Source organism: Mesoplodon mirus (assembly GCF_964341445.2).
Source record: "Mesoplodon mirus genome assembly, chromosome: 4".
NCBI classification, from domain to species: domain Eukaryota; kingdom Metazoa; phylum Chordata; class Mammalia; order Artiodactyla; family Ziphiidae; genus Mesoplodon; species Mesoplodon mirus.
Genome location: NC_138979.1, coordinates 113,787,608 through 113,811,737, shown reverse-complemented (window position 1 = coordinate 113,811,737; position 24,130 = coordinate 113,787,608). Strand labels below are relative to the sequence as shown.

The window sequence follows — 24,130 nt, the reverse complement described above, 5'->3', positions numbered from 1 at the left end:
GCTTCCGCAATGGGAGTGTGCCCGCATTTCCAAAGCAAACAGGGAGAATGGGCTGACCTTTTTCCAGAGGTGGTGAGACCCCCCCTGGAATGATGGAGGGTGTTCTGGCCTGGGACGATGGGGGCCCAGAGAAACTGCCTGCCGGAGGGTGGTCTGCCTTCATTCCTTCAGACCTTATGTTCAGCCAGGGCTCAAGGGGGCCCTTTTGAAGGCAGAGAGGCCCCCAGAGGGTGAGAGGGGCGATATGAAGTGGGAGTGTCCGGTGATGTTGCGATGAGAGGAGTCTGGGCCGCCTGGAGTGCTCTGGGGCCAGGAGTGTTGGGCTTTTGTCAGAAAATTGGCTACAGCCTTGCCAGTGCCTCCCAGTTCTGCAGTTTCCCTTCCATCAAGCTCTCCCGGAAGCTGGAAGCCGTGGAGGGAGCAAGAAAATGCACATGACGGTGTTACCAGAAGCTCCTGGGCCCATAGTGAGGGGAGAAGTGGCCATCCGCTGGTGGGGCTGGGAGGCCTAGGCTCACCTGGGCACTGGCCTAGCGAAGAAGCAGCCCCACTTTCATCTCAGCGTGGTGGTCCAGTTTGATCCAGCTCAACTCACAGGACCTCTTCACCTTTCTGGGCATTCCCTTATATTTGCATTTCAGCTTACTAAGCTGAAACTGTGTGTGTGTGTGTTAATGGGAACAGTACTTTATTGAGATATAATTTACATATGCTAAAATGCACAAATCTTACGTGTGCAGTTGGAGTCATTTTGACACATGTATACAGCTGTGTACCCAAATCAAGATGCAGAACATTTCCACCACCTGGAAGCTTCCCTCGTGCCCCTTTCCAGTGAGTCCTTCTACCCCCGAGTCATCCACTGTTCCCATTTCCATCGCTGGTGATTAGTTTTGCCTGTTCTTGAGCTTCATCTGTGCGGAGTCATGTATTTTGTACAGAGGCTGAATCCCCAGGGCCTGGCCTGTGTCTGGCACTTGGCAGGTATGCACTGTGAGAGGCGCCTTAGTTCTTAAACTGCCCTGTGAGAGAGCACTGACCCCACTGGGAAACTGAGGCTGTGGGCGGTTAGAGTGGTGGATCCCAGCCGCCAGCCCAGGCTCCCTGCTGAGGAATCCAGAGGACTCTCCAGTATCCTGGGGGCTCCCCCAGCCCCTCCCGGGGGACTCCTTTCTAGTGCTCTGGATGAGGGAACCTGGTGATCCTAGGCAGGTAGTGCCCCCTGCTGTCTGCCCGGCCAGACCCTAAACCCTCTCTCCTCCAAGGGATGTGACAGGATCATGTGGGCCAGAGCCCTACGCAGTGATGGGCAAAGGGCAGGGGCTCGGCTCCTGGAGTGAAGTCTTCTGTCCTTTTATTTGCCTCTGAAAAGAGGTTTTCCTAAGCATTGGGGGCTTTCCTTCCTTAGAATAAGCAGAAACGAAGAGGCATCTTTGGTGGAGTGCTGCTGCCCCCAGGTGGGTGGCCAGGGACACTACCACAGAGCAGGACGTCCAAGCACCGCCGTTCTTCGGGTCTCAGGTTCTGGTTCTCCTTCTGCGGCTCCCCATCTCCTGGCCTCCTGAATCCTGGTCTCCTTGGCCTCTGAGAGGCAGATGTCCATCACGGCCATCACCCTGCACTTCAGCGCCGTCCTGGAGCCGGGGCCTTCCTCGGAGAACCAGCCCCAGCTGTGTGTAGGGGGGCGGATGCGACCCCACTCCTCCCGGGGGACGGCGGGCCGGACATAGCCTAGAGGGCCTGTCCTGTATTAAGAAAGGGTGTGATCGGGTGAGATCAAGCTTTGATCTTAGGGCTGGGTTGGTGGGGGGTGGGAGAGGCGGGGCGGGGCTGTTTCTCGCAGTGGGGTGTGCAGCACCTCCCCGGCCTGCTGTGGGCGTGGGTGCCGTTGCCAGGGCCCCGCCAGCCCCTCCCAGCTCGCCCACCGCCTTCCTGTCGCACCTGCGGTCGTGGTGGTGTAACGGCCCAGCCCTCCCGGCCCCGGCGGCACGTGGCCTAGGGTGATGCTATCTGTAACTCAGAATTTTAAACTCCGTTTTCCAGAGGATGTGGCTTCTGCGGGAGAGCTTCAAACGGTGCCCCATTTTCCCCTCGGGGCAGCCATGACGTCATGGAAATGGGAGGGGCCACCCCAAGCCCCCAGAACATCTGCGCGGAAGTGGTAGACTTTTTTCCACTTCCTGTCCTACTTCTGGCTACTGACTCAATGTCTGACCTGCTTATTAATTTCAAAATATAGCTCTCCGTGTGATAGTCAGAGGAAACCTTACGCATGTGTGTGGGGGGGTGAAACTATGCCTGAATCGCAGGGGGCCTTACACAGAGGCAGGGCACTGGCCGCCTCAGTCTCCTGGCTCATCAGTGTACTTAGAGTGACGGCACTGGGTCTGCACACGGCTTGCTCCCCTTCCCTAGGCCCACCCATCAGTCAGAAGTTTCTTTTCCCCACACATTGCTCCCGGAGGTAGATTGGAGGAGTTTTAAGATAGGACGCTGGAGGAAGTGAGGTGGGTGGTATCGTGGCCTTCAGCCCTGGACCTTGGTATGGTGCCTCAGTGACTGGAGGGCTGACGCCTGGAAGCCCTGTGTGCTTTCCCAGAGTAACCATCCTCTAGGCTCTGTTGGATGAATGCCCGCCTGGGGCTGCACTGGCCAAGGGACCATCACTCAAATTTTGATCTTCCTGGTAGTTATTTTATTTTATTTTATTTTCTAAATTTATTTTATTTATTTTTGGCTGCGTTGGGTCTTCCTTGCTGCGCACCTACTCTTCGTTGCGGCGCGCGGGCTTCTCATTGCAGTGACTTCTCTTGTTTGTGGAGCACGGGCTCTAGGCACGCGGGCTTCAGTAGTTGTGGCTCGCGGGCTTCAGTAGTTGTGGCTCGCGGGCTCTAGAGCGCAGGTTCAGTAGTTGCGGCGCACGGACTTAGTTGCCCCACGGCATGTGGGATCTTCCCGGACCCGGGCTCGAACCCATGTTCCCTGCATTGGCAGGCGGATTCTTAACCACTGTGCCACCAGGGAAGTCCCTTCCTGATAGTTCCTGACAGGTTGGTTACTCTTAGCTCTTGGCTAAACTGTGAAATAGTGGCTCAGCCGGCCACCTCGTCTATTAATCCCCACTTTCTTTTTTCTTATGCTCCCCCCACACCCCTACACACATATACAACTTGGCTCCTTCCCCAGTGCCTGATGGTACTAATCATTTATTTGTTCACTTGCTGCTTAAGTTTATATTAAGCATTGGTTGTGTGCCAGGCACTGTGCAAGTTGTCGCAGATACACGGATGAACGAGATACACTTTCCATCCCCAGGAGCACATAGTTGAATGGATTTGTTTGCTTAGATGTTACCTGATAACTAAGGTGATATCTGTTAAAGGCTTTACATGTGACCCCAGGGAAGTTGGATTCTATGGGCAAACCAAGAGGATAAACAATCCTTTGAGACTCAGATGGCTGCCTCTCCAGTGGTGGGTCAGGGCAGAGGGGTCACTCTCGTGGAGCTGAAGACCCCACCCAAGTGTTCCTGAAGCACATACTGGCTTAGCCTGCTCTTCTCTTGACTGGACTGTGATTTCAATTGTACTCAGAGGGAAGGTCTCTGGGTGAAGTGTCAGAGAGTGTTCTAGAATCTTAGGCCTGGGCTCATGAGAAGTCATTTGGTCCATTCTTCTGCCTCCAGGGTTGGCCTGTGCTTAAAGCCTTTTGGAGCAGTAGAGCGTTTGTCCAGAGAAATGTGTTCTACAGCTGGCCTTGGTGACACACTCCCCCCCTGGGATGGCATGGATTTCCCTCCTTGAGGCTGGCCCCTGCTCATGGTGACTAGGGTTCTTCAGGGCTGGGCAAGTCTCAGGGAATTGATGACCATGTCTCCAGGTTTCCTCAGCAGCCTCTTCCCTCCACGCTGAACAACGCCGTGTCCCTTACTCCACCGAGGGATCTGCTACAGTGGCCCTCAGCCCGGTGCTGACCCTCCTGGTGGGCGTAGGCACCCTTCCCCAGGCCCCCTCACAAAGGCCACTTTAATCCCCTCTGATGCCCCCGGTGGGGCCTGGGCCAGACATGAGAACAGAGTGGACACAGGTGAGTGGACTCTGCACCACCCTCACACACCTGCTTGCTCTTGCTCTGCCTTCTGGCTTGGCCCCAGTTGGCTTTAGGCTTAACGGCCTCAGACTTGAGAGAAAGTTCTTGCTGGGATTGAGGAGCCTCTTGTTTGAGATGGAAACTGCTCAGGGGTGGTGCTGACCCTGCTTTCCAGATGGCCTCTTACCTGACTGAGACCTTGTCACCCTCAGCTTGGGCTGGGCCTGGAAGGAGCAGGCCTTGCTCCCTCCGTGGGCCTGGGAGGATCCCTAGCCACTGCTGCCACACCCCCTCATAGGTCCTCAGGTAGCTTTAGGGGTCCAGTGACCAAGGGGCCCTGCCACCTGAGGGCCCTGGGCTGGTGCGACCCCACGTGCTCCCTTGGCCTCCTTCAGCCCGGGCCTCCTCTGAGGTTCTTGGAGGGGCCTGTCTTTGGCCCCTTCACTGCCTTCCAGGGTCCCTGCTCCTGTCCCCTGCCCTAAGCCCCATGTCCCCTTCATCCTCAGCATCTTTGCAGCCAAACTCTCAGAGGCAGACTTGTCTCCCCAGAGACTTACACATCCCTTGCCTGGATCTTTTGTGTACAGACCAAAGTGAATTACTATTTTAGGAGGAGGAACAAAAAGGCAGACTAATTTTCCTGGGAGTTTTTCACAGTTGGTAAAGCCTTGCTCTGTTAACCACCCCCCAACCCCCCCAGCGGCATTTTCATTTAATATGGGGAAGCGAATGCTTTAATTAAAAGAAATTCCCAATGGTGGAATCTCTAGCACTGTGTTAGACTGATGAGGGGCAGTTTTTTTTTTTGCGGTACGTGGGCCTCTCACTGTTGTGGCCTCTCCCGTTGCGGAGCACAGGCTCCGGACGCACAGGCTCAGCAGCCATGGCTCACGGGCCCAGCCGCTCCGCGGCATGTGGGATCTTCCCGGACCGGGCACAAACCCGTGTCCCCTGCATCGGCAGGCGGACTCTCAACCACCGCGCCACCAGGGAAGCCCGAGGAGGCAGTTTTGAGTTCCCCACAGGTGGTGCCTGTCCTCCTGTGTGTGAGAGTGACCTGCTATGATGGGGTTTCCTCTGAGACCTTTCGCTTTAGTGATCTTTAAAGGCACTTGTATTTAGGCTGCACACGAGGCCGCTCAGAGAGAACTGGGGTTCCTGTGACTACCCTCGGGAGGGCTCCGGAGATGGACATGGTTTTTACTTCTATAGAAGCCAGAGAATCAGGCATGCAGGGAGTTGAGGCAGCCTCCAGTCCTATGTAACACAGGTTTTACAGGTGGTGACCCTGGAGCTCACCGAGGGGAGGGACATGCCTAGGTTACCTGTCGAGCTGGTGGCTCCATCCCTGTGATAAGAAGCAGGCCTGAGTTGTAGCTGGAAGGATTTTCATGTTTCTGGCTGTGTGGTCAGAGACACACAGGTGAACTGTACAGGTATTTGAGGATGGGACCCTCCCCCGCCACTGCCCTGGGAACTGTTAAGCACTGGGCTCCGGTCTTGATCATGGTAATTGTGAAGTGGATGGCTGAGTGGTCTCTGAGGGGTGTTCCCATCAGCATCCATGACCCCAGGAAAGATGCTCAGGCAGCAGGAGGCTCAGGAGAACCCGAGGGACCCCAGGGGATCCCATCACCTGTGCTCTAGGTGAGGGCTTGAGACTCCTACTCTCCTTGGCTGAGTCCCTGGGCTTGCGGGGAGAGAGCTCATCTCTGCTTTTCTCATTCTCACATCCAGGGTGGTGGGAGTAGAAAGTGTGGCTAGGGTCAAAATCTTCTACCCGCTTCCCCCAGTCCTAGACTGGGCACTCCAATGGGCTGGGCCTTGGGTTGGGACCCAGGCAGTGGAATGGTGGGTGGTTCCCAGCCATGAATTTGTAGGTCAATGCACTGTTTCAACGGGAATCCAGTCTGAAAGGAAAGGCAAAGGAAATGTTCCTTCAGGCCAGGAGACAGTGGGTGGCCTTTTGGGGATACTTGCTGTGTGGTCGCTGTCTGTGGTCCCTGTTCAACTCCAGGTCATTACCACCCATGTACCTGGGCCTCCTGCTATGGGTGGCCCCGTGGAAGAGCAGGGACCTGAGCTTTTCAGCGGGTTCACCTGGCCCCCAGTGCAGCCTTCTAAGTGGAATTTTTTAGAGGTTTTTCCATGAAGAGGTGGACTGAAGCAGCTTGTTGAGTCAGGCTCCCTGAACGTCATCATGGACAAACGCCTTGGTTTCTTTCTGCCCAGCTAGTGATCCACAGCAGGCCGAAGACGATTCCGACCAAATCCAATCAAACAGGAGCACAGCCTCTGCTCTTCCAAATTGTTTTTAATGAAGCCATGGCAGCAGAATATACAGCGTGGCTCAGATACAGAAGCAGAGCAGGGCCTAGATCATGAGATAATCTCCCCCACATCTTGGGAAAAAGGGTGGTATGTATTTCTTTATGAACACTATGTAAAAAATATAAACAGCACACAACATTCTCCAGGAGCTAGAGCCCAAGAGAACCCACGGGGATCCATCCTTCAGTGGGACATCAGAGGCAGTCTCGGGGAGGGGCGGAGCGGGGCGGGAGTTTCCCCACAGCCAGGAGAGGCTGCAGCGGCCTCCGTCTTTGCTGAGGATGCCAGGCAGTGACGAGCAGCAGCGGGGGAACAGAGTGGGTGGCTGCAGTGCTGGGCAGCTCTTCAGCGTCTTGATCACGAATATCTGGCAGGATCCAGTTGGTGGTGTGGCCAGTGGGGCCAGAGAGGTGGAGGGAGCCTTCTTGTCCACGGGGGCAGAGAGTGCACCTCTCTGCTTGAAGAGGCAGAGGAGGGGCGACAAGGAACAAGGGGAGAGGGAGCACGGGGCTCTCACGTTCTTGGAGACCTGGGAGGAGAAAGAACAGAAGTCAGGCTGCACACTGAGGAGGTGCAGGACAGTTAGGGATGTGATGGGGATGCCTCTGTTTGTAGAGTTCTAGGAGCAAATGGAGCAAATGGGTCCCGGCTTCAGTAGTTGTGGCACGTGGGCTCAGTAGTTGTGGCGCGTGGGCTCTAGAGCGTGGGCTCAGTAGTTGTGGCACACGGGCTTAGTTGCTCCGCGGCATCTTCCCGGACCACGGCTTGAACGCGTGTCCCCTGCATTGGCAGGCGGATTCTTAACCACTGTGCCAGCAGGGAACCCCCCCGGGTTCTTTTTGATGGGATGCTCTTGTCAGTGGGATGTCCTGGGGTACTGGGGCCGAAGGGTCTGGAGACTCTAGCCAGGATTAGGGTGGATAATGAATACAATACCGTCTCACCATATTGGGGTCAGAGGGCCCGAGGAAAGGAATTGGGGGCTGCCCTTTTAGGATCTGCAGTGAAAGGGATATGATAGAAGGTGTGGGTATGAATGAGTCTGGGTCCTAGGTTTCTCCTAAGTTTCCCTCATTAGCTGTGTGGCCCTTGATATTACTTGGCCTCAGTTTCTTCATTTCCAAAATGAGGACAATAACAACGGTTCCTCATACTTTGTAGGGGAGACATGGCTCAAGCGAGGTGACTAATGTCACCTGAGGAGTATACTGTGTTTATCAAGTGTTTTGGGCCATTGCTATTAACAAGGGGAACTCCTAACAGGAAAAAAAAAGGAGGAGTCTGGTGGGCCCAGACTTAGGACCTAAAAGCAAGAGGCTGGGGGAGGTTAGCTTTGGGGACCCACCCCCAGACCCCCAGACCCCACCGCCCGGCTGAGATGCCGGCTCACCTCAGCTGGACCACAGCCGCAGCGTCATGAGCAGGTTGTACCCGACCACTTTCAGGAGGAGGACGCGGAAGCCGATCACTGACAAGTTTTGGAAGTTTAGGTTCATATCTGCAAAACCAAGGGGCCACAGCGGTCACGGGCACAGGTCTGCACAGCCCCCATGACACTGAAAGCAGGGTGGGGAGTGGGGTGGGCTTCGGCGCCTGGATCTGCCTCTCCCTTTGAGCTTTGGTGCACATCCCCTCATACACATATTTGTACATCCCTCCAGGGTCAACAGCATTTCATTTCCAAAGGGAAACACTGACTGCATTTACTCTTTGTTTTATTTCTGAGCCCCTCCGTGGATGGGGATGGTGGGTGCTCAGAACTTATCACACGCAGCCCCCTGGGTCTGGGCCCCTTAGTGAGAATCTAGTGGCTGAACCACAAGACGGATGACTCAGTACAAATGGCTCAAATGGCAATGAATATGGGCCCAGGGTGGGTGGTGAGGAGTGGTGGGGATCTTTGAGAGACAAGGTCACCGCCTACACGAGTTCTGTTGCTCTTCTTGAAAGAAGGCAAAACCCCCTGGCTATGGAGGGAAAATGTCTTCAGGGTGACCTGGTTAGTCTAGGGCTACACAAAAGCTGGTCAGAGATTTCACACCTGGGCCACCCAGAAGCTCTCTTGAGCTGTGCTGACAGTGGAGCCATTGAAAGGAATACACAGGCCTAGGAGTGAGTCACTGGTCTAGCAAAACTAGACTCATCCTCAAAATCCTTAGAGTGGAAAAGAAAATTAGAGATAGTGAGAGGAATCTAGGGATTTAAGAATGTCCCCAGGGGCTTCCCTGGTGGCGCAGTGGTTGAGAGTCCGCCTGCCGATGCAGGGGATACGGGTTCATGCCCCAGTCTGGGAGGATCCCATATGCCGTGGAGCGGCTGGGCCCGTGAGCCATGGCCGCTGAGCCTGCGCGTCCGGAGCCTGTGCTCCGCAACGGGAGAGGCCACAGCAGTGAGAGGCCCGCATACCGGGGGGGGGGGGGGGGAAAGAATGTCCTCAGGCAGCTCTGACCAGGGCTCGGACTGCTGTTCTTGTTCCTCAGAACTTCGTTCCTAGATCCACACATTCCTTCTCATCACCTCTATCCCGTCCCAGTAATTGTGGGTTCATCGCCTCCACAAACCTGTGTGAGGCCAGGATAGACCCCTCCCTTACCTGTTTCAAAGCTTTTCTGTACTATCTTGGCATCACAGGGAATTCCTAAAAGGAACAAACAAAGAAATTTTTCTTAGAGTCCCAAGTGTGCTGGCTCTCCCACCCCAGAAGCTGGGCTGCTGAATGTCTCCAGCCTCTCCGTTCTTCCTTGTGCAGAGATCTGGAGAGAACCTGTCCCATGTGGGCACCTGCTGGGATGAGCCACTGACCCCTGAAGGACCAACACCCTGGCTTCTAGGCACCGTTTTATACACTTAATGAACACTGGTCGTGCTAAACGCATGTTACATGACAGAAGGCCCTAAGGAGCTGTTAGACCCTGCCCTCGGGCGAGTTCCAGTCTGGAGTCTGATAGAGGAAGTAAGACAGACACAGTGACAAGTGCCATGAGGGGTATAGATGCTTTCGTGTGTTCCACAAAGTTTTGACCCCTGCATCCCAAATTTGTTTGTTTGTTTTCTCTGACTCAGTAAACAGCATTACCATTGACACAGCTGCTCAGAAATAAAATCCAGCCACCTTCCTTGATGCCCTCTTTTCCTTCTCATCCCTGCATGGTTCTACCTTTGCATCCCAAATAGTGTTGGGCATGGGCATTTAACTCCCCTGCCACAAGCCCGTCCTGGCCTCCATCATCTCTCTGCTGCAAGGGCTTCTTTTCTGCTTCTACTCTTGGCTCCTACAATCCATTTTCTACTCAGCGGTCAGAGTGATTTTTAAAAAAAGTAAATTGGATGTCATTACCCTGTTTATAGCCAATCAAAAGCTTCTCATTGTACCTAGAACAGTGTCTCCCTCTCATGACGGGTGAGGCCCCGTGATGTGGCCCTTGCCTATCTCTTCCATCTCATTTCCTCCTGCCCTTCTCCTTTCTCACTGAGCTCCTGGCTCAGGCCTCTATAGGGTCCTTTCTCTGCCCTTGGCATGGCTGGTACCTTCTCAGCCTTGAAATCTCAGCTCAAATAGCATTTCCCCAGAGAGCCCTTCTGTGACTTTTGTTCCTAAGGTGGCTGTTTTCCCAACTCCAAGCTAAAGCACGTATTACAATCTGGAGTTCTTTAGATTCCCACTTGCTGATGGTTGGTCTCCCTCAACCGGAATGGGGCTTGCTCAGGGCACACCCATCATCTGATGTGTTTGCTCCTCCACGGCAGCAACTGGCATGTTGTAATGCACAATCAGTGATCACTGAGTGAATGAATGAATGAATGCGTGACGTTAGGAGCTGGGAGAGACCTTTGGCAGAGAGGGAGAAATAAGGGGAGGGATCTTGGAGAAGTGCATCAGGGCAGGGCCTGGAGGAGCAGTAAGGGGCTGAGCGGAGCCAGAAGGGTGGGGACTCAGAGTGGGTGAGCCTCAGGGCCAGTGTGCCCCTCGCCTCTCCCCCTCTTCTCTTTGCCCAGGACGTTCTGTGGCCTGCCGGCATGGGATTCACTGGTGCTCAGTAAAGAGAGGGGAGGGGGCTTTGCTGACAGTTGATGAGGCTGAGACCACCAATCAGAGCAGCTTTTAGATACCAAGGACCCGAGACCCGAGCACAACCAGGCCTCTCGAAGGAGGAGACTCAGCTTAGACCGGCACCGAGGCTGCACTCACCTAAGTTGGAGTAGAAGGTCTGGTTGAAGGTGTCTGCGCATCCCAAATCGGTCCTGCTGTCCCAAGCCACGACCCCGTTGCTCTTGGAACCCATGGCTCCCATGTCTAGCACGGTGCTGTCTGAGCTGAAATCCACGGTCCTCATTATTTGTGACACATTGGTTTGAGATTCAAAATCGGTGTATAAGCAGACGGAGGTGTTGCTGGATTTGGGGCTTCTCAGCTGGTACACGGCAGGGTCGGGGTTCTGGATATCTGTGGACCCAAAAGACACGGGTTAGGAGATGTTCGTTTCCCTCCTTGCCCCAACCCAGGCCTGAGTCCAGATGCCAGTGATGGGCAAGAATGGGGCTCTGTAGGGCTGACAAGTCATATTTGTCAGGTTTTAGATGGGAAAGAACATTGTAGACACCAGCAGCTTGCAACAGATGGGACTCAGGGACAGGCACAAACCATGAGTCCTGGCCAAGAGGCCAGTCTCTTAGTGAATGCTCTCTGCCAGGCCCTGCCTGCCATTCAAGGAAACCAGAAATGCAGGGCTACTTAAGGATACTGCCCACTCTTCTGCTTAAGGGAACTTCTTCAAAGCTCAGTAGGCACAGTAAGCAACAACATAATTCTGGCAGGACAAAACGAGCGTAGAAAAGATGTCCAGCAAAGCAAACCATACGTCTTAGAATCTGGGGTGGTCTCCCCCACTAAGGTTGGGCATTGACAGGAATGTGAGCTTTATGATAGGCTGGCATGAAGTTGGAAGATCGGTCGCATCACCAGGAGATTTCTCTCACTGATAAAAGTTTTAGATGCTAAATCAGAACATCTGCATCCAAGCCCTGGCTCTACCATTTACTAGATACAAGGCCTTGAGCAATTCACACCAGCTCCTTGAGTGTCAGGAATTTCATCTGTCAAATGCGGATGTTGCCTCATCCACTTTCCTAACCAGGCTATTCTGAGAAGCCATGAGAGTTTCTCCATATAAATTATATTTAATAAACTGTGAAATACTGAAATAATTTTAGTAATTGTAGCTCTTGATACTACCAGGAGACTGCCATAATAATGTGCTACCGAGAGTAATACACAGTTTCTACTCTTCACCCCCCAGGGAAGCAGGAGTTGCTGGAGGCTTTTCTTTAGTGCTGAGAATGACTCTTCAGTGTTTTCAGAAGATTTTGTGTTTTTAATGCAACCCTCAGTGTTTATTCTTTCAGACCTCTTGCCCTTGGAGGAGGAAGCAGAGCTTTGCCTGGAGGATTAACACGTTAGGGCCACCCAGAGAGTTTACAGCAGGGTTGGGACAACAGCTTCCTGCCCCTGTGGTTCTCTGCTGCCCCAGCTCCTCACCACGCGTGCAAAGTTTTGCAGACCAGTGATGCATAATGCACCCCACTAGCTGAGCCAGCCAGGGTGGCCTTGGCAATGCAGACATCCAGCTTGACACCAAACCAGGGGCATCAGCCCTTGGCATGGCCTTGGGATGGTGAGTCAAGGCAGAGCTGTCTGTGGTGGGGCTGTCCCTGGAGCAGCAGAGCAGGGGTGGGTCCACGGTCACATGTGAGCGACATCCAAACCTCTGGCTTCAAAGGATTCTGCCTGCTCCCCTCTAACCTCCATCTACCTGTGGGGCTGACATCACTGTGGGTTAAGGATCTATGGTGTAAATCTCTTCCTGGGAGGGGAGAGATGGGAAGCTATTAGCCAATACCACACTCCAGTGGATTTGTTAGTCATCAGCGGGGGTCATGGGTGGGACCGGCCGGTGGGGACATGGAAGGGTGTGGAGGTGCTGAGAGAATGTGGCCTCAAGAAGAAGGCAGGGGCTAAGCTGCCACCAGACACAGGTTGGCCTTAGAGGGGGAAGGGGGTTACTGTGGGGGCCAGATGCCCAACTTTGAGTCCTGGTTAAACTCTCACTCAAGTCCTAGTGCCAGGGGGGTGTCAGGCTGGAGAAGGTCTAGACCGCACTGTCCAATGTGATCGTCTTTAGCTACTTGTGGCTATTGAAATTAAGACAAACAAAAATCAAGTAAAATTAAAAATTCAATTACCCATAAACCTTCATTTTAAGAGCTCAGTAGCTACATGTGGCTGATGCCTACTGTATAGGACAGTGCAGAATGACAGAATATTTCCATTGTCATTGACAGTTCTATTGGACAGCATTGGTCTGGAGTGAGCAATGCCACGGACCATGAGGAAAGGCACCAGGGGCTGAGGGTGAGACTTAGAGCCAACTTGAGTTCTGTGAGGGGTGATACCGGGGCAGGCCAATTGTAGCTCAACTTTGCTAGTGAGAGATCAAAATGAAAGAGCAGTTAGTGAAGTCAGAAGAACTGAGGTGATTTTTAGCCTCTTTCAAGTCTTGTTTTTACCAGTTGATACCCTTTGGGCTTCCCTATGTGCATTTTGGCTGTTGTTTCTCCTGTCCAGCTTCCCTACCCCTGATTTCCTCTCTTACTCACCCTCTCCTGCTCCCCACACTTCCATCTCTTCTTTGAGCTCATCATCCAAACGACTTGTCTAAAACATGGAGCTGATCGGGTCACTTTTTGTTCAAAATAATTCAGAGACTCCCTATTGCCTATACGATGATGCCCACACTTCCTGGCATGACATTCAGGGGCTGCCATGATCGGGAGAGCTTGAATTTCCTCTCTCAAATCCTTTATATGCCCTGTATGAGTACAGCTACACCAAACTCTTCACACTGGCTCCCTGGAATGTAAGCTCTGTGACAGCAAAGGCCTGTCCCTAGATTACTGCTGTGTCCCTGGTCTCTGCCATATACTAGGGGCTCAAGAAATAGTTGTTGGATAAACAAGTGGCCTAGTGATCATCGGATTTGCAGAATTTCTGCTAATTAGACCTTTTGGTCAAAAAAGCTGGATACTGATCCCTAAACTTGACTCTTTAAAGCCCCCTTTTACTTTTACACCCTGTGTACCTCTAGCGACCTTTTTGTCTGAAAACAAAGAATGAGTCACTGTTAATTTGGAGGGCTTTAGGGGTCCATCTGCCAGAGCCCTGGGAGGAGAGACATCCTGTTTCACCTTAGCAAGATAAACGCCTCCTACCACTGATGACATCTCAGAAGGTAGCCTTAGCAAAACTGGATCAATTTTTCAGTGTGGAAGTCACCTATTCTAGTTCCTAACTGTTCATTTAAATTCAGAACTAACGGCAGAAGCACATGTCCGAAGGCTCTAGTGCATTAGATCCCCGGGGGCACAGCAGTGATCGAAAGCTCCCTTACCCCTAAATCTGTTCTTGGTAGTTAGGCACCAGGAACCCAAACTGTGAGTTAGCAGCACTGACTCTGAGTCTGAGCTCCACTGAGGCTCTGGTGAGCGTCAGGAAGCAGTGAGCCTGTGCAGACTTACGGGAGCAATGGAAACTCTGGTTCCCTTACCAAATGGCATCTGGGAGGCAATACCTCCATACCACTCTGAATGTCTCCATTACAGAGAGCCTAGGTTTCCCCTTCTCTGAGGGATGGGCTCTTACAGCCCACTGAGCAAGAAGGGGGAGGTCTAGGCCACAAGCCGTCCATGGAGAGCTGGCCCCTCTCACCTTCACCTCTGGTCTGCATTTCTGAATTGGATTCCCAATTTCCTAGTGGCTGGTCCTGGCCCTAATTGTCTGTATTCTCTCTCTCTCTCTCTCTCTCTCTCTCTCTCTCTCTCTCTTTTTTTTTAACACTTTGAAGCAAATTTGTATTCATTCAGTTTACCATTTCAGAGAAATATGATGTTTAAAAAAATAATAAAAGTACTATATATGATCTATTATTATTTACTATATACCAAGTTTTGTGATCAATACTGTATTCTCTTGAAGGCTCTAGTATTCCTTTTCTCCATTGTTTATAAAGTTATCTTTGGCTTTCTCTCCATCTAACTTCATTATTAGATGTGTTTACTTGGCCAAAATCATGTGCCATGATCCCAAGATCATGCCTTCTTTCTTGGTGTTCCTTATGCCTGGAAGTCCCCACCTGTCCTTGCTTTGCCCAAACAGATCTTACTCTATCCTTCAGACTCAACGAATGCTTTCTACTGCATCAAACCTTCTCCATCTAGGCCAACTTTTCAGCCGGGACTCCATTCCTCTGTATCTCTACCGTGCCTGTTGACATCATCAGCTGGTTGATACTAAAATGGTTTTCAGGTTGCTAAATTTACAATAGTTTGGTCCCTTTGGCTAGTTTTTATACTATTTGGAGACAGGTCAGGCAACTATCTTAGATATCTTCATACTCAGTCTCACATTTTATAGATTGATGGCCACATAGAAGGCATTTAAAATTAGCCACTGAATGACTAGAGTAAAATTTTAATGCGTTTGACCTAGAGAAACACAGATCGATAGTGTGGCTTTTCCCGTTCACAGAGGCCTCTGTAAGACAATTAGTTGTAATACCCACAGTTAGCCTTACCAAAGTAATACTAATATCTCCGGGGAAAAGATTAGTGACACTGGCCCATGGGGTTGCAAATGGTGCCACCTAGAATGACTCACCAAATATTATGGCCACTTGCGTTCCTTTCCCAAATGTGCGTTTATCGGTCATTCTTCTGGTATTCACACTGCAGGTGACACCATTACAGAAACTCACTGGACCTACCTCCTATTTCAGTAGCAGAAACACTGGTCTCTCACAGGGGACGGAGGGTCACACTCTTCAGAGGTAATACCTTCTGATCTTCTGTGTTGAGACTTTGTCTCTTAATCCTTCCCCTCCTGCCTTATCCTGCTGTAGTGCCCTCGGTTGGGGGTTGTGGTTTCCTTAAACCAAGAATTCAGTAGAGCAACCCCCCCCACTCAGGGCAGCAGTATCCTGGATCCTCTCGTGAAAGGTCCAGGACTCCTTGCCCATCACCTGACTCATGATTCTTCAGGTTGTGGCCCAAGGATGTTTCCTGAGCATTGAGCACAGGATGAGAGGATTTTCTGGGATGGGTGGAAAGAACCATTTGGGATCCTACAGAAGATAATACCTGGGCTCAACTCAGCATCTTGGATAAAGAAGAATTAGTTGTCAATGTCCACCCTTGCCCTGCATTACTTACTTGGTTGGACACTTAGTCTGGTCCCTGCTCCAAAGTTTAACTTGTTACCACTGCCGAATCCCCACTGAGGGTAAGGCCTTTGCAATAACCTTCCTGATGTTAACCTGCTAAAACCCACCAGACTTTGAGGGCACCATTCTACAAGGCACCCTGGGTCTTTGTTTCTTAGGTTTCATATTTCCCAGGGAAGTCATTCCCCTTTCCCTTTACAATAATGAAGTTTTAGTAATAACAAAGCCTTGTTGATGATGATGATAATTACTATTAATATTATTTAGTAAAGCTACCATTTATTGATTACTTGCTATATGCTGAGTATTGTCTTGTTATGATGTGGTTATTGTCATTTTGCCATTGAGAAAGTGGAGACTTAATTAGCTAGAGATGGTAGAGCCAGACTTTCCCCCAGGTCTGCCAGCCTCCCAAGCTGTGCTATGAACCCCACACCATCCTGCCTCCGTGCCTTGTTATATTTGCCATTCAGATAGGGGTCTGGGTCACTTTTACCCTGGGAGTGGTTCAGTGCTCTACTAAGCTCCAGAGAGGAAGATGCTGTGAGCAGGTATCCCCACACCATGCTCATTAGTCCATGCACAGAATTTAGCTACCTGCTGCAATAAAAGAGAATTTGTGTTTGCCATGAACTCATCTCTTTCCCCAAGAACACTTAGCTTATTTCCTGAATCTTCAGATCATCTGGTGCTGACATTATCTGTTTTGCTTGAAAGCACTGAATATCTGCAACTCTTTTCATGTTTCTGTAAATGATTCTCCTCAGATTTTCATTTCCTCAACTGGCCCTTGGCACTTCTGTCTTTAGTATGAGAAACGGGAACATTTTAAGATACCAGAAGAGTTTGTAGAAATGGAAACGAGTGTTTCACATATCCTCGAGTTTACCATAAATCATTGCTGGTTTTCTCATAGACAAGTTGTCACTTACTTTGCCCTGGTCATTTGCACCATAATACTCACATGGGCATACAGTCAGCCTGGTCCCCGCTCCAAAGATCAGCTTATTGTAGCCACCAGACAACACACACTAGGAGGGTGCTTTACAAGAACTCTAGCCCCCGGCAGGGTCAGCTTCACTCAGGCAGAAATGTCTCCTATGCCTGTTTTACAGGCTCTTCCAAATTCCCCCTTTCTCTGGCACAGGAAAAAGTCTGGCCCACTGAGTCCTAATTCCTCAGCTTTCTGTGTAATAATCTCACAGACCTTTCCCGCCTAGCTGGCCTTGAGCAGGTCAGGCCTTCCTGGAGGGTGGATGCCCATTCTGGGTTCCACACTGGAAGTGAAGGAGGACAATTGGAAGGGTCTGGAGAAGAGCCAGGGATTAACTGGGAAATGAATCTTGAGGGAAAATTCACAGCACCGGCAATAGACGGAGAACCTTGGGTAGGGCTTAATTCATGGAAGGGAGGCCTATGAAAGCTCTCCTTTTAGAAAGCAGTTCTATTAGTCTTTGAAGGCAGAGACAGAGAGAGACTAATATTGCCATAGGGATATCACATACAATGCACAAGGAGGACTGCTTAACTCTGAAAGTTGTGAGAATCAGGAGTGAGTTATGGATGGGGCCTGAGAATCTATTTCTCTGGAGGGTTCTAAGATTAGGGTTGACATTCATATGGGGACAAAAAAAAAATCTCCAAAGTTTGAGAGTGGTTTAGACAAGTCCTTCTCATTGAGAAATTCACAGAACTCTAGTCCTAAGTTTCTCTGCAAAAAAGATTCTAAGCTCAAAGAAGTTTGGAAAACGCTGTATAGCGTATTTCAGTCCTGAAGACCAACAGCGCACAGTAGCATTTTAAAGGCTCTGAGAAGTCTTACAATAAAGAAATTTAGAGCTTCTTAAACTTACTCGATTCAAGAATTCTTCTTCTTAAAACACCCTTTAACCTCCGTGAAACATGTACAGGTTTAGATACACGTTCCCTGGAAATCCCTTTTCTAGTTCAAAGAATTTAAAATTCATCCTAAATTTCAGCCTAATTTTATCCTTAGGCTTTCTGTGTTCTGAATCTGTTTGTTCTCCTACCAACTCCTACGGACACAATTAGGGGCCTCATTAATGCTGGTTATTTCTTTCTAATCATTATGAAAGAGCTTCATATGTAGCAAATTTTCCTGCCACTGTCAGGAATGGCTCGAAGGCAGATACGTACGCAGTCATTATGCAAGACCACATCGCCCTAACACTTTGCAGGGTTTACCTACTGGGAACAAAGGCAACTTTAAAGCCTTTCCCAAATGTGAATTTATTGGTTTTCTTTCCACACACCTTCCTACACACCTTAGAGCTGTGTACTTCAAAGAAGGTTCTGGTCCTAAAGGAGAAAAGTTTCCTTAGAACAAATGGAGAAAAGTTTCCTGGGTGGCGTCTCAAGTCGGGACATAGACTTCATGTATTTATCATTAGACCTCTCCTTTTTGCTGCTAAAACCCATTTGTGCTGCTTCCCTCTCAGGGTATTGTAGTTCTTATGCCTCTGAACTCTGGTTCTTTAGAAATATGATGGGTTTCAGGCTTTCTAAATGTAGCCTGGACTGACCCAGGGCAGGGAAGAGGCTTTGGTGAAGTGCACAAATGAACAGATAAATATGGAGGAAGTTTTCCCCAGAGAAGTGGGCTTTCACCCACCCACGCACGTTCAGATGGATCCTGTAATCTCCCGGTTTTGAAATCTAACAACCCTGTCGGAGAATACTTGCTACTGTCTAAACCAATATGTTCTAAACAGTTACTGTCCCTCCACTGAAGCCTTCCCTGAGTCTCCCAGCTAGAGGCATTTTTTCAACAATCATTTCTTAGGTTACACCTATGCATCAGGCATTATGCTGGAGTGTGGAGGTGTAAGGATGAATGAGAGAGGGTCTTGACCTAACAGAGCTTATGATGCAGTGCAGAATGCATGAAAGTACCAGACAACTAGGACAGGAGGTCGGGGATGCCTTCCTTTCTGTTATTCCATCGCAACTTGTGTGTACTTCCACTACAGTGTGGTGACACTGGGCTTAATTGTCTCTTTATACGGATGTTTACCCACTGGGAGATCCTGGATGGCGGAGACTCTGCATTTCCCTCCCTCCCCTCCTCCCTCCTTCTATAGTGCTTAGAATATAATAGTTGCTTGGTAAATATTTGTTGAATGAAAGCCCTCTTTTTAATTCATTTTAAATGCAATCCTGTCCTCTACCTTCTTTTATTAGGACTGTTTCATTTATCTTTTAATTCTGTATGGGTCCATTTTCTAAACCCAGTATTATTTTTATTGTATCATTTAGGCCTTAAGTTCTTCCTATCTCTCTTGATTAGATATGGAGTTTTGTGAGACTGTATTCCATGCCCAGGGTCTTTAGGAAGTTTAACTTATCACCTCTCATGAAAACTAGATAGTAACAAAAATAAAATTTTTTGGCATAATTAGTCATGATTTCTGATAAAGGTCTTTTGTCTCAAAGGAATCTAGAAATAGCAAAAGAGCCTGCCTCTGTAACGATGAAAAGTCCAGGCCCCACTGGCAATTACTACCTTTAGAAAATAAACCGCTGTTGAGCTAGTGGCTGGGAATTCAAATTTCAAAACATTCAAGCCTCATGAAGAATCATGAGAAATTAGCTCGGGAAGTGCAGACTCAACATCTAAGAAAGCCGAGTAGGGACTTTCTGTGTCTTTGGCTGGAGTCTAAGGTCAGGCACTTACTTGGATGCACTTGGAGTCTTGTTCCACTCCCGAAAGTGAGTGTTCTGCTGCTTGTGTCCACACCCTGGTACAATGCAGTACAAATACCTGCCATCTGCCACCCAGCGCTGCTGCCTGCGCTTCACACCTCCCGCCCCACATTTACAGCCTTCACTCTTGGGAATGGAGCTTTTGAACAGCCTGTTCCATCGTTTTGATGATAAATTTCTCTCTGTGTCACTTTATGCCCAATAATCAGTCCCCCTAGGTTTCTGCTTCCCTCCCTGCCATACCTGCATCCTACCAACCCAATTCAATGACTTTACTCATCTCTTCAGAAACGCTAAGTCCTGGACCAAAGCTGCCATGGTCACCATGGCAAGAAGGCTCAGTATAGGCAAACCAAGGACCAGACAGGTAGTCTTTGAGGTCTGGGGTCTTCCTTCACAGAGTGCAGGAGGGACAGTGGTGGCAGTGTGGTGGCATGGTTAACAGTAAGGCCTTGGAGTCAAATAGATTAGAGTTAAATTCTGGCCCTATTATTCCTAGCTGTGTAATCTTGGGCAAGCTACTTGCCCCATGCCTCTGTTTCTTCATCTGTAAAATGGGCCTAATACCAGCTACCTAGCATTAAGATGGATGTGAGCACTGAATGAGAAATTCTTTGAAGGACAGAGTATAGTCACTGGCACATGTCAGGCATTCAGTAAATAGTAGCTATTAATATGGTGGTTCCCAGCAGTGCTTTCCACTGAGGGAAGGATGAGGCTTCTTGTAGCCAGAGGAGGCCTGTCCCGGCCCACCGCCCTCTCCAGCACCCCAGGGTGCCTCAGCATTCTGGCTGGGATGCTGTCATGTGCGACAGATACCTCATGGATCCAAGGGGACGTTGCGAGAGATTCTCAGCCAGGGGGTTGAAGGGCAGGATGGACCCCTTGGCTGCCAAGAAGACAGTTCTGCTTCAGAAACCTAACCAAGAGTGAAGCCTCTTTTCTCAAACCTTGGTGATTTGTCCTCTGCACACACTGTGAAAAACCCTTGTCCAGTACAGCCTCAATCATTTCATTAGACCTGACACAATGGTAAGTTACTCCCAGACAGCAAAGGGCTCTTTCACGATGGAGCAGCCCAGTCACAGACTCCCTCATTTTTGCAGTATCCTTCCATCATATATCCTCTGTCTACAAAATATCCCTTGACCGTTTCTATAATACTCACATGGATGAACAACAAGCCTGGTCCCTCTTCCAAATATAAGTCCATAGTTTCTTCCTGATACACACAGCGAGGAAAGCCTTTGCTAAAACCCATCTCCTGTGACCTCCCTCTACCTATTGCTCCAGTGGTTGGGGCAACAATCCGGGGAAACACTGGCTAACACGCCCAGAGTTGCAGGAATCTCCCACAGCTGTCCTGGAACCCTGAGCCGAGGGGTGGTGATGGGAGCCAGGGACTGGGGACTAGAAGAGCTCCTCACCTCCTCTACCCAGGAGAAAACACACGCTCCTGTCAGTGGAGAAGCAGGGCAGCAACTCCCCAGCAGCCGTACCTCCAGCACCACCCTGCTTGCCTGGGGCCACAGCAAGGTGTGACTCTGCTACTCTTTTGTCAGATACAAGTGCTCCCAGGATGGGCGGCAAAGGAAAATTTTATATTATTCAATGTATTGTCAGTGGAGATGCTGAGACGAAGGGAGGGTGGAAGAAACAAGGGGCACACGAAGGTTTGACACAGTGAGCTTTAAGGACGTTAGGGGTGGCATCGATGGAGGACATGCCCTCCGCCCTCCCATGGACATAAGAAGTTGTCCGGTACCTACGGGGTAGGAAGAGCGGTGGGTGGGGGAGGGGTCATATGTCCAGGAGGATCCCGGCTCACTTACTTGGTGTGACCAATACTCGAGTCCCCTTTCCAAAAGTGAATCTGTTTCCATAATCACACTCTGGGGAAGTGCATTACAAAAAGGTCCTGGGTTTGCCCACCCTCTCATGGAGGACACACACACTTCCCAGTAGCTCTAAAAGCTGGGATCCTGGGAAGGCTGATCCTAACCTTTTCCTTCTGATGGGTGCTCTAAGCACAGGAGGGAGACTCCCTAATGGCTGTAACAGCTTCAGCCCTGATGCTACCCATCACCTCCATTTTCCTCATCACAGCCATCAACAAACAGCCTCTGGCTATTTCTCCTCTGGGAAACACAGAACCTTTACAAAACTTGGTGAAAAACCTGCCTCCCACATAGGCCGGGTGGGTATACGTGTTTCTAAAGATACCAGGCAGTGGGACTTCTCTTGCAGTGGTTAAGAATCCACCTGCCAATGCAGGGGACACGGGTTTGATCCCTGGTCCGGGAAGATCCCACATGCTGCGGAGCAACTAAGCCCATGCACCTCAACTACTGAGCCTGCGCTCTAGAGCCCTCAAGCCACAACTACTGAAGCCCGTGTGCCTAGAGCCCGTGCTCCGCAACAAGAGAAGCCACTACAATGAGAAGCCCGCGCACCGCAACGAAGAGTAGCCCCCGCTCGCCACAGCTAAAGAAAGCCCGTGCGCAGCAACGAAGACCCAATGCAGCCAAAACAAACAAACAAACAAATAAATTTAAAAAAAAAGAAAAAAGAAGAAAGATATCAGGCAGCAGCCTGCATTTTCCCACCTCAGCTGCCCTGCCAGAGAGGAAGGCGCCATTGCCTTAGGGGCATATGCAAAAATGTATTTTTCACTTTGCCAGAAAGAGTTGGAGCAAGAGCATTTCCAGCAAGCCAGGCCAGGGCACATGCTAAAAACACGCCTCAGCGTGACTCAGAGTCACCGCATCCTCTCTGGGGCTGAGCGAGGTTTCTGGGTGACTCACGCCTGACTCATTCCTGTTTCTACTCTTTCTATTCTCACCTAAGTCAGTGTTGCTTTCTGTCAAGGGGCTTTTCTGTCAAGAAAATCAAACATCTCAGCAGATAACAGTCTTAAATCCTTTTCCAGAAACAGAGGGGTGGAATCCTGCTTGCTCTCTGCCAGGGAATATGGACTATCCATTGTCACTGCTGTCCTGTTTCCAGTCAGTAGGGTCCCAGGTCCTGCGCATGACCACACACAGCACACTGCTTGGTGCACCCACATATAAATTGTTATTAGACTTTCAACAGATGAGTGTTTTGTTTTTCTGACGAGACTGGAAGTTCTTGAGAGCAAGAACCGCATCTTATGCTTCTTCTTTTCTTGGTTTGTTTGTTTCATTTTAAACCACCTATGGCCCTTGGCTTGATGATACTCAATAAGCACTTACTGAGTTGAACTGACTTTTACTGTGCATAATTATTGGGACAAGAAGGCCAGTTTCGGGAGAGGTTAAAAGCTAAGTATACTTTTGGTAAATATGAGCTGCAAAACCTAAGTGCTTAGGCAGGGAAAAACCAAGGAAGCAACTCAAGGAGATAATCAGGAGGCAGCATAAAACCCACGACATCGTGAAGTTCCTATGGACCCTCAGCAGAGAGTGGGCAACTGAATGAACAAGTACTTGACTGCAAAAGAAACTCAACCATTTTTCTCCTGATACCTTGACACTGATTCTCCTTAAAGGGTAAAATGAATAATACGGCAGAAAAAATATATTCCGAGGTAGCAGCATTGTTATGATCAATAATAACAAAACAGTAGTGGTAATAATAATAAAGATGATGTGACAATAATAATGATAATCATCATCATCATAATATTCTATTATAGACCAGAGCAAATGCTACATATACAAATATAAACCCAATGCTGGAGGTGGGCTTACACATTTCTGGAGAGCTGACTTACTTGGGCTGATCAAAAGTTGGGTGCCAGTTCCAAATACAAATTTCTGAGAACCTGTGTTCACACTCTGACATAACTCTATACAAAATGGTACGCTATAACTGGGCCAACTCTATACAAATGGTGCCCTATAGCTGGACTATAGCCGGGGATTCCTGAGTCACACACAAGTTAGTTGCTAAGCATGTTCCTGAGTTTGTGTACATGCGCCAAAGTGGGAAGAGGTGTGTAATTTTACTCTTTAACCTTCATTTCTAAGACCATTGGAAGATGACAAGAAATAAGTCACAACTCAATAGGAAATCCTGCTTTGTATGCAGTAGATTATATAAAAAATGTCATGAGTATTCAGGTTGAAAAAGCCATTTATGTAATTACAGAGTTTCAGTTCTAGATGGGACCTAGGGTAGTTATGTCCATGCACACTTACTAAGTGTTTACTACATGTTTCTGGCATGAATGAGGCTCGTGGATACATATAATGCAACATTACCATCACCAAACTATTTTCTTACTTAAATAGCAGACAAAACCCTTGGGGGAAAATCAGTGAAAACAGATATCCTTCAACTGTAATAAAAATCAGGCTATTTCAAGGAACTTACCTGCTTCAACAAATAGCCTTGTTCCTGTCCCGAAGACAAGGTTGGAGCCTCCACTGTTTCCCACAGTGATTTGTGCTGTGACAAAATAGGCTGCCTCATTTTCCTTCCGTTTTTTTTTGCTGTACGTGGGCCTCTCACTGCTGTGGCCTCTCCAGCCACGGAGCACAGGCTCCGGACACGCAGGCTCAGCGGCCATGGCTCACGGGCCCAGCTGCTCCGCGGCATGTGGGATCTTCCCGGACCAGGGCACAAACCTGTGTCCCCTGCATCAGCCCGCGGACTCCCAACCGCTGCACCACCAGGGAAGCCCCCTTCCATTTTTTTAACCACAGCTGTGAAGCAGGCCCAGGGAGCCTATG

General features: G+C 49.8%; 1 gene segment (V, D, J or C); it reads right to left on the bottom strand.

Annotated features, from left to right (window-relative positions):
• Window positions 1–5,556: 5,556 nt before the first annotated feature.
• Window positions 5,557–23,883, bottom strand: LOC309803352 (T-cell receptor alpha chain constant-like). The segment is given in 5 exons: window positions 23,772–23,883; window positions 10,610–10,864; window positions 9,014–9,058; window positions 7,811–7,918; window positions 5,557–6,949 (listed from the first exon to the last, which is right to left on the bottom strand).
• Window positions 23,884–24,130: the final 247 nt, after the last annotated feature.